Here is a 16,764-nt window from a genome sequence, read left to right as displayed (position 1 = left end):
GCGGCGGCGGCGGCGGCAGAGGCGGCAGCGCTCGCCATTGCCGCTGGTGGCAGGAGGCTGCGAGGAGCCGGCGCGGTCGCAGTCTCCACGGCGCAGGCCCACGGTAGCGCAGCCGCTCTGAGGTGAGTGCCCTACCGCGCAATCTCCAGCTATTTCAGCCCCGGCGCAGCCGCAACACGCCGCCCGCCCGCCGGCCGGCCGGCCCGCCCCGCAGCCTGCACCCTGCCGCCCCCGGCTCCGGGCCTGGGCCCCCGCCGGATTCGGCCCGCCTCGGGCGGGGGGCCCCGGCCCGGCCCAGTCAAACCGCCACCCCGAGGATGCGCAGGCCGCAGTAGGCCCCAGGCGTCCTGGCGGGCTCGGGAGGGAGGCTCTGCCCTCCCGAGAGCCCCAGGGTTCCGGCCTCCCCCGCCGCCTGAGGCTCTGGGGGCCGCAGCCTCGTCGCCACCGTAGAACCCGGGGCCCGGGCCCGGCCTTCCCGCGGGCTCGGGAGCGGGAGGTCCGGGAGAGCGCGCCGGGCCCGGGAGCGGGAGGTGGGCGGGCTGCGCGGGACCGGAGCCGCGGCTCCCCGCTCGCCCCCTCGGCCCTTCCCTGGTCTGGTCCGCGGGCGGCGCGGCGGGCCGGGCCGGGGTGCGGGAGCCGCTGTCTCCTGCAGGAGAGGAGGCTGGCTCTTCGGGCGGCCGCCGAAGCTTCCCTCCCGCCGGGGTGGCGTGGGCTTGTTACCCAGGTAGACTGGGGGACGCTGGAATATGGCGCGTTGCCCACCTTCTTGCAAGTTAGGAGGCGGCCCCGGGCGGCAGCGGCGGCAGTTCGAGGAGGAGGGCGCAAAGTCCTTTTGTACGCAGAAATAAGGAGCGACATTGTGTTTTCTTCCTCAGCTGAGATGCTGCCGGTGGAGGGGCCTCGGTTCTTCCTGTGCCTGGGGTGGTGGTCCCCTGGGTGAGGAGAAGGGGGAGTGGCGCGACCCTCGGAAGGAACCAAACTGTTGCCACTGTAAAGACAGGGGCTCTGGATGGCCTTGTGCATGGGTATTATTTCACATCCCCAGCCTTTCGGGGAACTCAAGGGTTTGCCTCTGCATGTTGTCCACCTCACTGTGCAGTGATGTCCACCGCCTTTCTCACCTGTTGTGTCGTTGCTGCTGGTCCCAAAGTTTCTATAGTGCATCTGACTGTGCCCATCAGAACTTGGAGTTTAAAAATCTTAATATTTTTAGGGCTTCAAATGGTAATCTCCAGCCAGTTGGAGGAGCTGTTGCCTATCTCCAACCTTTCTTAAACATTAGAATATATTAATTGCTTACTTCAGAGGTGGTGTCAGTTGTGCTTAATTCTTTTTGTGTTCAGAGCAAAATTCATGTTTTCTTAAGTGTGTAGAGACAGTGGATTGGGAAACTTTTAAGGTGAAGGCAGTGTGAGTGAACCTGTCAGCTTGGACAGTGCTCGCAGGAGAATGGGTATGCGCCATCTCGCCTTTTTTTCCCCAGGGCATCATCTGTGCTCACCGTGATCCTTTTCCTATTTCATGCCCAGCCTTTTAAAAAAATTCCTTTTACTTTGACTTGGAACAGTAAGTTATTGGGTTCCTCACTCAAGGAAGGATGGGAGGGGAGCCTTGGAGATGCTGGGTTTTTTTTGTTTTGTTTTTAAAATTCAGTACTGGTATCCAGATTTGTGTTTAAATGTTCTTGATGTGTTATAAGGTAGTGAAAATATGACTAGAATCTGTGCATGAGTGTAATTTCCTTATTTTATGAGCAGAAGAGGAAACAATTATCTCATGTAATTCTTACTCTTGGGTGTGCAAAATTGTTTGTGTCAAGGGATTTTTTTTTTTTTTATTCTGTCAGGCATTAGATGTGACTTTCAATTGAATCCATGACAAAGACAAAAAAGTAAAGCAATCAGATTAATAAGTACTGCTTACCATCTTTTGGCACATCCTTTTTTGAAATCCTTTGATTTCATGCTATGTGCCTTTCCCCTCCCCCAATCTCAGACTCAACATATAGGAGAGAAAATGACTTTCTGCTTAGTTGTCAGTGGTCATATTCTCATTTAGCTGAAAAAAAAAGAAGGAAAGAAAAGAAAGAAAAAAGAAATCATCCTTAAGCCAGGAGTTTTCATGAAAATAGATTTCTTACCAGTTTTGAGGAAACTTAGCTCCTGGATTTGGGAAGTAACTCTTTTAAGAGTAGCAGATAATGAGAGCCCTTGTCCACATCTAAAAGGGATTAAGGAAGAAAGGATTTCAAGTTTCCCTCCCAATTCATGTATTGATGAAACCCCAAATTGTAGGTTTTTTTTTTTTTTAAGATTTTATTTATTTATTTGACAGAGAAAGATCACAAACAAGCAGAGAGGCAGGTAGAGAGAGAGGAGGAAGCAGGCTCCCTGCCGAGCAGAGAGCCTGATGTGGGACTCGATCCCAGGACCCTGAGATCATGACCTGAGCTGGAGGCAGCGGCTTAACCCACTGAGCCACCCAGGCGCCCCATGTAGGTTTCTTATTATTAAATCACAGGTATACATCCATTTCTAATTTTGTTAGGGAGCGGAAGACAAACTCCCTGTGATTTAAATACCTGAATTTTGCATTGCCTGTATACTGTGAGTTCAAGAAGACCCCTGGGTTGTCTTCAAGAAGTATTTTATGTGAAGTAATCACAAACAGGTGACTGTTTTAAGAGAGATTTAGACTGTTTATGGTCTGGGATTAAATTTTTTTATACCTCATATATAGTAAGGCATTCAGTAAATTTTGGGGGAGTAATAATGATGAACAGTTAATTTTTGGAATTAAATTTTTTTTCACAAGTATTTGAAAAGACATACTTTTGGTTTTTGGAAGGGCTATGAATTGTCAGCCTTTAGAAACACACCCTCCAGTCCTCTGGGAACAGGAAGTTATTGCATATGTTCAGCTTCTGTTACAATTCTTTAGGCAACCCCAATGCTTTGTGCTGCAGTGGACTTGTTCATCCACTTAGTGCCACTGTGAAAAATTGGAGTGTAAAGCGGGAACTCTGGGTTGTTGAGTCTCAGAAGTGTCTACTCTAACCTCAAGAATTTCAGTGCACCCTCTCTGGGGTTGTAATTAGTTTAGGAAATGTGATATTTGAATTTAAATGTGTGTGACTTTGTGTGATGCCTATTAATTATATAATTACGTGTGTGTATTTGGAAAATCAGTCTTAAATGCCAGTCTTTTGTAAAAAAATGTTTTAGAGAATTTTCTCTGTTCTTTCACGTTTTCCTTGAGAGCTAAAACTAGTATTTTCAGCTTGAGCTTATCCAAATACAATTTTCCATAAATGTTTAGTAAAACTGCAATGAAAAAGAAACCTACTTGTTAAGCTTATTTTAGAAACATTTATACCAAGTCCAATCATTGGTTTTGTTTTGTTTTGAGACTCTTTGTGCATTGTTATCATAGTTCTTTTCTTATTAGCTAGGGGGTGGGTTATCCACTTTTTGGGCTTTTCAGTGAGAACTTTTATCCATCAATATTCTAAGGTTAATGGGCTGGAAGAGAAATAGTAAAAGGAGGTGAGACAAATCAATTTCAGGTGTTTCCAGAAGATTACAACCGCATTGAGCTATTGGAAACTTTTAATCTCGAAGCAACAAGACTGTTTTGTCTGAAGTTATTTTGATGTAATATGTACAAACTTGGAAAATGAGAAGAATTTTTGATTGCTCAGGAAAAATAAGTGGATTATATATGCCTTGGAATATATATATTTTTTCTGAAGTGCAGTTCAGAATTAGGCTAATGAGTTTATGATCCACTCAGTGCAGTTTAGTTATTGAAGCTTCAAACACATTTCATCATATGGTCTTTTTTTTTTTTTTTTTTTTTTTGGCCTTTTCACCATGTCTGTGTGCCTGAAATGTGAACATTTATATGAACTGAAAAGTCAGAAATACACATTTAAAGAGAGCTTTTAGTATATTCTTGAAAGACAAAAACAAAAAAACTAGGAGGCAAATAAGGCAAGCCTACCACATTTGTGATCCCTTGAGACAAATCTGTATTCTGTCACCAAAAGTAGTCTCTTAGAAGATAATTGTACCATATGGGATCTCCTTCAGAATCCTGGACCTTGTAGCCTGCCTTATCAAACTGTTACTGAGCCATCAGATAATTTCTTGAGGAAACCAGGTTTGTTAAGAGAGTGTGTGTGGATGTGTGTGAGTGTGTGTGAGTATGTTTTGGGAAAGTTGGTGGGGAGAAGAGGGGAAAAAGTAACTGATTCTGATAAAAGATTCTAGTTTTATAGATTGGGATGATCACTGGAACTTTGGGCATTTTTTTTTTTTTTTTAAGATTTATTTATTTGAGAGAGTGAGCTAGCAAGCTAGGGAGGGGCAGAGGGAGAGAGAATCCCAAGCAGACTGCAAGCTGAGCACAGAGCCTGACTTGGGGCCTGAGATCATGACCTGAGCTATGAGTCAAATGCTGTTAAGCGTTGTTAAGCTACCCAGGTACCCCTTTGGGCCTGTATTTTTAAAGGAAGCTAAAAGAACTACTTAATGTGTGGGTCATCTGGTGATTGAGACTGCTGTTTATAGTGTACTTAGTATACAAGCATAGTATTTAGATTTATTCATGCATGCCGATTTCTGTGGTCATAAATGTGAAAATTTTGGCTGACGGTTTAAATGGACATTTTCTTAATAACTCTTAAATGGTGCCTGTTGGGTAAACTATGCCAAGCCTTTTTCATAATTATGAAGAATGAAATTTGTATGCATAAACCTTAAGACTTTTTCAAAAGGAACATATAATACCAATTACTATTGGTAATTGTAAAGTCTTCGCTTTTTAGAACTTGGAGAGTCTGTTTTGCTGCTGCTCCTGAATGCTAATGTGGTTAGGCTGGCAGCTAACCCTACAAAGAACAAGAGGAAGTGAGGAAATGTCCCCATGAAACATTGCTTAAAACTAAGCATTACTAGAAATGGGGAATGAGGGACTAGGGGACTCAATTCTTGTTTTATGTTCAAAAGGGGATAAGGTATACTCTTCAGTGAGATATAACCTTAACTCTATCCTTACTTTGGAGTTTTGCCATTCATTCACCAGTCATTGATCAAAGACATACTATAGTCCAGGCATGTGTTACGTGCCACAGTAACAAATGAACCTCAGGCCTTGTCTACAAAAGGAGAAAGATAAGGGCTGGACTAACTATGATATAGCTTGTTGAGAAGTGAAATAAAGATTGGTGTGGAATTATAGAGGCAGGGGGTGAGTGATGTGGGTGAGTAAGTGAGGTTAGGGAAGACTAGGAGATCTTTAAGTAGGACTTGGAAAAGTGAGTAACTTTCCTCTGATGGAGAAGAGGTTAGAGGAAGGCCATTGATAGTCTGAGGAATAGCAAGTGGATTTTGCTGTGTTTGAGGAGTAGTGGAAAATGAAGCTGATGAGGTTGTGACCTGATTGGGAAGAGAATGGGGGAGTTCAGAGATTATATTTCATTAATCAGTGATGATGCCTTTAGTTAAGATAGGGGATGTATTGGAAGAACAGAATTTGAGAAAGAAGGTGATAGGGGGCTGATTCTAGATGTGGGAGTCAAGATCCGTCAAGTAGCTCCCTATTGACAGATTTGGGCTGGAGCAGAAGGGGAAGCAGGGATCAGTGAAGTGAATACAAATTCATTAGCATAATGTCATACAGAAACTGCAAAAGACTATAATATCAGGATTGAGGAGAAGGTTAAGGGCAACCTTGTCAAACATCTACATTTGAAGGTCAAATGGAGGAAGAGAGGCCTATGAGGGAAGTTGAAAAAAAATGGCTGAAGAGATAAGATAAATAGTGTGGGTTTGAAGAAGCTAAGGATAGGGGTTAAGGGAATTTTAACAGGAAATTTAGCAACATGAAATCCTAGGGAGGGCTCATTGGGATGAAAACTGGATTTGGCAATTAAGAGATAGAAGGCATTTTCTGAGTGTGTGTGTATGTAATGTGCGTGTGTATTGTTTTGACAGGAATCATGATAGTGAACACAATAGATTTCTAGAGCATTACTGAATAGGATTAGGTCTATAAAACCCAGTTTAATAGATGACCCATGCTTGTAAATAGGTTCTGTTCTTCCCTTTCTTTTATGGGAATTATAGCATAAAAGCTTTGGGAGAAGACTTCAATTCTAACAATTAGATTTTATAGATTTGAATATATTGTATAATTTGTTTGAGTTTATCTTTTTTTTTTTTTTTCTAAGATTTTATTTATCAGGCAGAGAGAGAAGCAAGCTCCCCACTGAGCAAGGAGCTTTGCTTGGGACTTAACTGAACACCTTGGGATCATGACCTGAGCAGAAGGCAGGTGCTCAACAGACTAAGCCCCCTAGGCATCCCGAGTTTTTTGTCAATGCAAATTCCTCTTGAAGAGTTTTGAGGTTTTGTAATATTTAAATGTTAAGTTAAGGGGTTTTTAACCTGGGTCTTATAGTTTTGGCACTCAGGGTTTATACTTTGGCTATGTAACCGTGATCTCCTGAAATTGTATGAGGTTTTTTATGTGTGCCTGTGCAGTTTTTCTGGGGAGAGGGTCCATAACTTTTCTGAAATTCTCAAAGTGTTCTTGACACACAGAAACGTCAAGGACCTTTTCAGTTAATTATGTCAAATACTGGTTGTATTTGTTGTATTGGTTGGCTGAAATTCGTCAGTTTGATTGACTGGGACAGACCCAAGGGAAGACATTTTGAGTGAGTATCTCAGGTGAAGAATTTTGGAGAGATCTGAGGCACCTCCAGGAGATAGGACCGAGAGCACCAGAAGGAAGGTGGGAAGAATACCAAAGCAAAGCTTAACCAATTTCAGAATCTTGCGAAGTCTTCTGGGATTCCTTGTTTTTTTGTTGTTTGTTTTGTTTTGTTTTAATACTCCAGAATTCACACTAGTGTAGGACTATCAATTCATGTACTATATACAGTAGGCTTTGTGGGCAATCAAATTACTATTGTTTTTTTAAGATTTTATTTATTTATTTATTTGACAAACAGAGATCACAACTAGGCAGAGAGGCAGGCAGAGAGAGTGAGAAGGGGAAGCAGGCTCCCCTCCGAGCAGAGACCCTGATGCGGGGCTTGAGCCCAGGATCCTGGGATCATGACCTGAGCTGAAGACCGAAGTTTTAACCCACTGAGCGACTCAGGTGCCACCAAATTACTATTGTTTTAAAGAGAGAATGAGTTTTAAAAGAAAGCTAAGTGGTTCATAGATAGTACTCAGAAATGTTTAAGTTGGGAGTTATGTACTTTGGAAGTTTTCTAAAATGCACAAATGTTTCAGTCTAGTTATTTGGCACAAGGCATTCTTTCCTTGCTTAATTTTTCTGACCATGAAATGAAAATACCATTGGCCTATTTTACAGGGTCTTTCTGAAGTATGACAGTTACTGAATATGTTGAGATCTATGATGGTTTCATGCTAACAAATTGTTAGTGTTCAAATTTCTTAAGTTATTAATAAAATCTAATTTTATCTAAAATTTATTTATTTAAAATTTAAGCAAATTTTTGGGGTACCTGGGTGGCTCAGGGGGTTAAGCCTCTGCTTTCAGCTCAGGTCATGATCTCAGGGTCCTGGGATCCAGCCCTGCATGGGGCTCTCTGCTCAGCAGGGAGCCTGCTCCCCACCAGCCCCCGCCTGCCTCTCTGTCTACTTGTGATCTCTCTCTCTGTCAAATAAATAAATAAAATTTTTTAAAAAAATTTAAGCAAGTTTTTAATAACATTTCATTTATTCTAAAATCATTTCATTCTGTAATTTTATTTATTTTACTTTTAAATTTTATTTTATTTTATTTATTTTTTTTTTCAAAGATTTTATTTATTTATTTGACAGAGAGAGATCACGAGTAGGCAGAGAGGCAAGCAGAGAGAGTGAGAGGGAAGCAGGCTCCCTGCCAAGCAGAGAGCCCGAAGCGGGACTCGATCCCAGGACCCTGAGATCATGACCTGAGCCGAAGGCAGTGGCCTAAACCATTTGAGAGAGAGCACAAGCAGGGGGTTGGGGAGAGGGAGAAGGAGACTCCACTGAGCAGGGAGCCCAATTCAAGGCTCCATCCCAGGACTGAGCCACCCAGGTTGGTGCCCCTTATTCTGAAATTTTAGATAATCAGTCATTTTTACTTCCTCTAATTTTTGCATCTTTGAAATTAGGAGACTGTTTTCTTGGCTAAGCCCTAGGTTCTGGGACAGTGATCTCCAACTTTTGATGTCACCCATACAAGTAAAATTTTGAGCACACATTCTGAATTACATTTATTTATAAACGATGTTCCTGTGCTATTGTACTAATACATTTGTGTGTATTATAAAGTATATAAAAGGTAGGAATTTCTTTTTAATTTATCAGAGAGTGAGAGTATGGGCGTGAGGGCACCAGTAGGTGGAGTGGCAGGCACAGGGAAAAGCAGGCTCCCCCCTGAGTCAGGAGCCCTGTCCAGGACTTGATCCCAGAACCCTGGGATCATGACCTGATCGAAGGCAGACGCTTAACTGACGAGCCACCCAGGTGTCCCCAGACGGTAGGAATTTTAAAAGGACAAGATAAAGATGAAATAGTTTTTTTAAATGTCTTGCTAATTGAGTTAATGATAGTTTGATTAGCTCGTTTTTATAGGTATATTTGTTCATAATTTATGTTTTTTCTATAATTAATGCCAGCAATGTTTTATGGCATACGCTATAAAAGTATTGGTAAATACAAGAGACCAATGAATGGTGTTGCCTCCATGGCTCTGTTAAGCGTCTGACTGCAGATTTCAGCTCAGGTCATGATCTCAGGGTTGTAGAGCCTGTTGACTGGCTCAGCAGGGAGTTTTCTTGAGACTCTCTTTCCCTCGTTGTCTGCCCCTCCCTCCTGTATTTTCTCTATCAAATAAGTCTTTAAAAAAATAAAGGAAAGAAAAGAGCGCCTGCGTGGTTTGGTCCTTAATTGTCTGCCTTGGACTCCCGTCATGATCCTGGAGTCCCAAGATCAGGCTCTAAGTTGGGCTCCTGGTTCAGTGGGGAGTTTGCTTCTCCCTCTGCTTCCTCCTCGCCCATGTTCTCTCTTTCTCTCTCTCAAATAAATAAAAGCAATGAATTAATATTGAGTAATCTGGAACAGAAAATTAGTGTTATGGAACTTATAATTAGCTGTGTTTGTGGATTATCTTTATATTCACTAATCTACAAAGAGAATCCCTAAATAGAACTGGAGTATTTTATCTTTTCCTTTGTTGGTGGTGGTGGTTGTGGGTTATTTTTTTTTTGTTTTTGTTTTTTTTGGTCCTTTGTCTTTTATTAAACAATTACGAAATAAAATTCTTAGTATTGATCTTCTTTGTAACAATATTCCCAAATTAAAGAACCAACCAGGGGCACCTGGGTGGCTCAGTGGGTTAAGCTGCTGCCTTCGGCTCAGGTCATGATCTCAGGGTCCTGGGATCGAGCCCCGCATTGGGCTCTCTGCTCAGCGGGGAGCCTGCTTCCCTCTCTCTCTCTGCCTGCCTCTCTGCCTACTTGTGATCTCTCTCTGTCAAATAAATAAATAAAATCTTTAAAAACAAACAAAAAAAAGAACCAACCAAGGTTTGCTAATTAAAAACACTTGTCATGGACCTAGTCTCTTGCCCCAAAACTGGCTTCAGGTGCTAAGTCTAAAGAAGAAATAATTTTTATATCACCAGTTATGTGATTGAATGTTAAAATTTTATCTTTTCCTTAGTTTTTGGTTTTATATTTTAAAAGTTTTCTTGCATTGAAAATATGTTATTTTTGTAGTGAGAAATTTTATTTTATTTTATTTTATTTTTTTTTAAAGATTTTATTTATTTATTTGACAGAGAGAGATACAAGTAGGCAGAGAGGCAGGCAGAGAGAGCGAGAGGGAAGCAGGCTCCCCGCCGAGCAGAGAGCCCGACGCGGGACCCGATCCCAGGACCCCGAGATCATGACCCGAGCCGAAGGCAGCGGCTCAAACCACCGAGCCACCCAGGCGCCCCTGTAGTGAGAAATTTTAAAAACAAATGAAAAACCCTCCAAAGTCAATGGTTGTTATCTTTGGTTTATAAGCATATAGGTGATTTTCATTTTCTTTCTTAAAACTTAAAATTATCTTCGGTGAAAATGTGTTAATTTTTATAACCAACCCCCTCCCCCAGCCCCCATAAGTATGGATAGTATAATTATGGCCCTAAACGCTCACTCTCAGATTTTGGCCAGGCAAGTCACTTATTCTCATTGGGCCTGTTGCCCCACTTGAAAAATGAAGAGGACAGAAATGGTATCTAAAGTTTCTTCTAAATAAAAATTCTAAATTTCTGATTCTCAAATTAATTCCGAGTCTGTGTTATGACATGTTAATAAATACGGTATCTTCTTAAAAAGACATGTATATGTGTTCATTGTAGAAAAGCATAAAGAAGAAAATTTAAAATGTTCATAATTATACCATGCAAAGATAATATTTTAGTATGTATAGTTCTAGATATTTTTCTCTATAGTATGTGCATGCATATACACTGTATATGATAAATGCAATAATACTGTGCATACTGTTTTGAACCAAAAATGCCTAATTTTATGTAGTTCATCTATTTTTGCCCTGCAGTATTCTTAAGGAGCAGTTGTAAATCCATTTGTTTAAAGAAATATACAAGATACTTAAAAGTTTCTCTCCAAATGCAAATTTGTTCAGGAAATGCTTGCTGTCTGTTTCGTGCTCCATGTGTTTTTGCTGAGGTCAGGGTAACTTGGAGTAAGGGCGAAAGGGCTGGCTGGTGAAAGCTTATTTAGTGAAGAATGAAAGGTAAATCCTGGGTTAATCTCAATTTCATTCACATAATAACTCGTTTTTTTCTCCCACTCTGCCCTCATACTTTCTGAGCTCAGATTTCTATATGCAGGATAGTTTCTAAAATGGACAAATATTTTTAAATTTTTTTAAAATTTATTTATTTTTTCAACGTAACAGTATTCATTGTTTTTGCACAACACCCAGTGCTCCATGCAATACGTGCCCTCCCTATTACCCACCACCTGTTCCCCCAACCTCCCATCCCCGACCCTTCAAAACCCTCAGGTTGTTTTTCAGAGTCCATAGTCTCTTATGGTTAGCCTCCCCTTCCATTTTTTTTTTTTTTTATAAACATATAATGTATTTTTATCCCCAGGGGTACAGGTCTGTGAATCGCCAGGTTTACACACTTCACAGCACTCATGATAGCACATACCCTCCCCAGTGTCCATAACCCCCTCCCCCTCTCCCAACCCCACCTCCCCCCAGCAACCCCCAGTTTGTTTTGTGAGATTAAGAGTCATTTATGGTTTGTCTTCCTCCCAATCCCATCTTGTTTCATTTATTCTTCTCATATTCCCCAACCCCCCATGTTCCATCTCCATGTCCTCATATCAGGGAGATCATATGATAGTTGTCTTTCTCCGATTGACTTATTTCACTAAGCATGATACCCTCTAGTTTAAAATGGACAAACTTATCTCAATATATTATTGGCTCTTTTATTTTACCCTGGGACCTTTTGAGTTGTTATATTCCGATTGAGAGCAAATTAGATATTAGTAGCAGCAATAATATAATACAAAAGTGTTAAAAATACCTGATTTTTAAAAAACATTATCTGTGGGGATTTCAAAAGAGTTTAATATATATAAAATACAAGTATATGTACAAATATAAAATGCTGTATAATCTCATTTGTGCTTGCCCTCAATGAAGCATGTGATATATATAATTCTAATTTTATGTAAAAATAACTAGATATTTCTCAAAGTTAATTTCTTAATTTACACAGTGGGTTCTTTTTAGAGTTAGTAATAAAACCTAATTTTCCTGCCTTCTCCTTTAGTTCTGTCTTTAAGACCTCTGGTAGTTGGTTTGTTTTTGCTTTTTATACAGAATGGAAAGCAAATCTAGAGTAAATAGTTCCTTAGCACAGCAACCAATATCCAAAGCAATCTAGTCATTTTCAACCAAGTGTAGTATAAAGCTTGTGGAGGTGTGTGTCAGAAGAAAAATGTCTGATTTGTTTATTCTTTTCCCTTTTACTCTGAAGATTGGTATCTTTTCTAGGAGAAAAACTTTATGCTTGGCAGTTAAAATGCTTAAATCAATATCTTGTAGATAGAGCAGAGGTAGAGAATCTGGGAATAAAAAGTACAAGCTTACTGCCTCTTAAACTTGTTTTCAGTTTTTATATCTGAAACATACGAGAATAGTAGCTAATTCCAACTTGAGAATCCACCAAGATGGATTGTCTTCAGAATGAATTGTCTTCAAATCCATGTCTTCAAAATGGATTGTGTAGCCGGAGAGTGGTAAACATTCAATATCCTTTAAATAGATAATCTTTGTTTCATATTTTTTTAAAGTTTTTTAAAAAATTTATTCATTTAGGTAATCTCCACACCCAATATGGCCCTTAAACTCATGACCCTTGCATCAGTAGTCACGTGCTCTTCTGACTGAGCCAGTGAGGTGCCCCAGTCTTTGTTTAGTATTAATTTAGGGCTTTGGGTCAGTAGTGATTCTTGTCTTTGGGGTTAGCATGATTTTGAAGTTTTCTTTTTTTTAAAGAATAATGGTTACCTTATAACAATGACTGGTGTCCCTTAATGATAAAGTTAGTGCAGTAGTTCCATGTAAATATGCATACTCAGATTTAGCCTACCAACAGAGTTTCAGAACCCTATATCCAGTGGCCTAATTGGCATTTCTTGGATGTCTCAGATGCACTTACATCTCCAAATGAAATTCTCTTATCAAACTTGTTCCTGTTCAACTTTTGCTTACCTCAGTGAATAGTACCACTGTTTGATCTGGTTTATCAGAACAGAAACTTTAGTCTTCCTTTGTCATCAGATCCTGTTTATTTAACTTTCTAAACTCAATTTGTCCTCTTCATTTCACCATTACCACTTCTGAGTTGCTATCATTTCTTTCTTGGACTGTTGGAATGAATCACCTCTAACTGGTCCACCTGCATGCACTCGGCTGAGTCTTAATCCATTCTCCTCAGTGGAGCCAGAATGAATTATCTTTTCTAAGGACAGTGCTCTTGTCATGCCCCCCACCCCCACCCACCCTGCTCCCGCCCCATTGAATTTAGGATGAAGACAAAGCTTTTTTTTTTTTTTTAAGATTTTTGTTTATTTATTTGACAGAGATCACAAGTAGGCAGAGAGGCAGATGGGGGGAGGGGGAGCAGGCTCCCTGCTGAGCAGAGAGCCTGATAGGGCTGGATTCTAGGACTCCTGAGACCGTGACCTGAGCCAAAGGCAGAGGCTTAACCCACTGAGCCACCCAGGTGCCTGGAAGACAAAGCTTTTAAATGTGGCACCTAACTTTGAACTCATTTTGTATCAATCATGTTCCCCTAACTAATAAAGCCTTTCCTATTGGTATTCCTTCTGCCTGGAAAGCTTTTCCCTTTCTTCTCTTTCTAGTAAAATCATGTATATTATATTCAGGTCTCTGCTCAAGCATAATTTCCTCAGGAAGTTTTATCAGGCCTTCTTCATTTTTGCACTTTTCCATTACCATATATGTCTGTACATGTCATTTTACATTTTACATTTTACATTTGTTTGTATATTGGTTGATATATGTCTATCTTTCCCACCAGATTCTAAAGCTTCATGATAGTAGATACAGTGTTCGTTACCGACCTCTATGCTTGATGCATAACAAGCAGTCAGTATTGTTTTGAATGATTGTAGAAGGCTTGCAAAATTCATTTGTTAATATTTTGCCTTGTTACCAGACTTTGTGGTGCTATCTAATACTTTATGATTTTTAGGAACTCAGGGTGGGACCAGATTCTAAGTCATTTAAGCCACCTCTGCTCCCCCAAATTAGGTGATCATCAGTCTCTCTTTGAACACATCCAGTGATAGGAAATTTACTTCTTACCCAGAGTTCGTTTAATCTTTAAGATATTTGAATGGTTTAGAAAGTTTAGTTTCAACTGAAACTGCTCCATGTAAGTTTTATCTACTGGTCTTCTGTTCCCTAGGATTCCTTTCTTTCTTTTAAAGATTTTATTTATTTATTTGTCAGAGAGAGAGAGAGAGAGACTGAGCACAAGCAGGCGAGTGGCAGGGAGAGGCATAGAGAGAAGCAGGCTCCCCACTGAGCAAGGAGCCAATGCGGGACTTGATCCCAGTTCCCCGGGACCATGACCCGAGCTGAAGGCAGCAGCTTAACCGACTGAGCCACCCAGGCATCCACTGTTCTGTAGGATTTCTAAAATCAAATATGTTTTGTATTTTCTTTATAAAATCCTCTGAGTTGTCTTTTAGTTGAATTTTTTTTAAGATTTTTAAAATTTATTTGACAGAGGGAGAAATCACAAGTAGGCAGAGAGGCAGGCAGAGAGAAAAGGGGAAACAGGCTCCTCACTGAGCAGAGAGCCTGATGCGGGGCTCAATCCCAGGACCCTGAGATCATAACCTGAGCTGAAGGCAGCGGCTTAACCCACTGAGCCACACAGGCGCCCCTGTCTTTTAGTTTAATGTCCTGGGACCTTCAGCCTTTTTTGAAAAGGTATGCTGGAAAGAGAGTTGGGGAGCTATTTCCCTAGGGCAAACATAACAACTTACCATAAAGTAAGTACCTTAAAACAACAGAAATTTATTCTGCCACAGTTCTGAAGCCCCAAAGTCAGGATTCCGGTATTTATAGGACCACAGACTCTCTGGCGGCTCTAGGGAAGAATCTGTTCTTTACTACCTCCTGCTTTTGGTGGCTGCTGGTGTTCCTTGTGGCTATATCATTCCAGGATCTGCCTCTGTGAGCACATTGTCTCCTGCTCTTTGTATAATCTCTGTTGGCCTCACTCCTATAAGGGCACTTGTCACTGGATTTTGGACCAACCTGGATAATCAAGGATGATTTCCTCATGTCAAGATCCTTAGTTTTGTTGTATGAAAAGAAACTTTTTTCCAAATAAGGTAACATTTACAGGTTCCAGGAATTAGGATGTGAGCATATCTTTTCTTCCGGAGCCACCATTCAACCCATTACAGGTGCTCTAGGTTTAAATCTTGGTAATTCGAAGTTGAATGCAAACTTGAGCATGTTACTTGCCATTTCAGAGTCTGAATCTCCTTACTTTTAAGACAGGGATAATAATGCCTGTATCATTGATATGTGAAGATGTAAGAAAAGTTCACGTGAAGTGCTTCAGACATGATAGCTAAGTCATTAAATGTTGCCTTCCACATACCAAACTATTCTGATCCTCCTGCACTTTTTCAGAGTCTCTAGATCTTATGTACCCTCTAGATCTTTGGCCTACTACCCAGCATGAGTTGTGGGATAGTTCTGATAAATACAAACTACAGTGGGTATTTCTGTATTCTGGACACTGTGTAGCCACTCTGACTAATACAGCCCAGATTTGAATTATGTGTATTATAGCCACATCATGAGATCGGCTTGTTAAACTTGGAATTGGTTAAAACCCCCAAGTCTTTTTCATTGGTGTAACTATTGAATCTGTACTGTGCAGTTAGGTTTTAGATCCAAGTGCACATTGTCATGTGTGACATTGTGTGTTATAGGTGTTCTGTTACTTAGTCATAGTGTTTAGTACATAGTAGGAGCTAAATTAATTCTGACTTTAATGTTGCTGCACGGTTTAAAGAAATTTTTACTTTAGTGCTATCCAGAGAGTATTTCTTAAAGCAAATGCTGTGGTGAATATAAAAACAAAAATTGACCATTGAAATAGCAACTATATCAATGCTGGGCACATGGATGACATTGCTGGATACTCCTTCTGTAATCAGGTACTCCAGTACTCCCTCACGTAACCAATGGCTGGTTACTTCTTGGTTGATGGACAGGTTGGTTTTGATGTTTCTGTCAGATATATGAAATGTGTGTCCACTCTTTATTTAACAGATATGCATTGAATAATCTATATATCTACTAGGATTATTTGGAATTTGCATTTGAGATAAATGGGTGATGTAGAAGTGGTGTTTTAAAATGTTTATTTTTGTATAAATATATATATGCCCGTGGTTAAAAGATCAAACAGTATCAAAGGAATACAGTGAAAAGTGAGTTTTTCTCCCAGTCTCCCTCTCTAGAAATCAGATCTCTGCCTGTTTCTTGTGTATCCTTCGAGGCAGCTTAAGCAAAAAGTGTGTAACTCCCTTTTTGTTTATTTATTTTTATTATTTTTTAAAAGATCTTTTAATAGACAGCACGAGCAGGGGGAACAGCAGAGGGAGAGGGAGAAGCAGGTTCCCCGCTGAGCAGGGAGCCCAATGCGGGGCTCGATCCCAGGACCCCAGGATTATGACCTGAGCTGAAGGCAGATGCCCAACTGACTGAGCCACCCAGGAACCCCGTATCTCCCTACTTAAAAACACCAGTGATGGCTTATGTGCACATGGCCCTCCAGAAGATGCTTCCTCTCCTGCCCCTCTTTTGGAATGACATCTTTTGTGTCCTGAGTCTCAGCACCAGTGTAGGATTTCTAGGTTTTTTGCCCTATTATTGAGAGGCAGGGAACCAAATTCCATGGCCTCCCTTTACTAATTTGATTATATAGGATGCTTTTCCAAGAGAGTTGTATATTATATAGTCCTTTGTGAAAAACTTCTCTTTATAGGCTAAGTTTATGCCAGGGAAATAAAACCAATTTAATTCAGATCATTTATTTAGAAAACTAGTAAAGAATAACCTATCAATTCAGATTGGTTTAATATATAATTTTGGTATTGCTCAA

The 16,764-nt window shown here is 40.6% G+C and overlaps 1 protein-coding gene across 5 annotated transcripts in view; it reads left to right on the top strand.

The window, feature by feature from the left end:
* Positions 1-16,764, top strand: part of NRF1 (nuclear respiratory factor 1) — a 147,764-nt gene continuing 131,000 nt past the window's right edge. For 4 of the 5 annotated variants that reach the window (XM_046021183.1, XM_046021186.1, XM_046021185.1 and 1 more), the window contains exon 1: positions 30-122. The gene's annotated coding sequence lies outside the window, so the exon portion shown is untranslated. Of the gene's footprint in view, positions 123-16,764 lie in introns of all 5 variants that reach the window. The other variant, XM_046021184.1, reaches the window with a different exon arrangement.

Source organism: Meles meles, chromosome 10, assembly GCF_922984935.1.
Source record: "Meles meles chromosome 10, mMelMel3.1 paternal haplotype, whole genome shotgun sequence".
Taxonomy (NCBI): Eukaryota; Metazoa; Chordata; class Mammalia; order Carnivora; family Mustelidae; genus Meles; species Meles meles.
The sequence above is the reverse complement of the archived record's forward strand: the minus strand, read 5'-3'. Positions and strand labels throughout refer to the sequence as shown.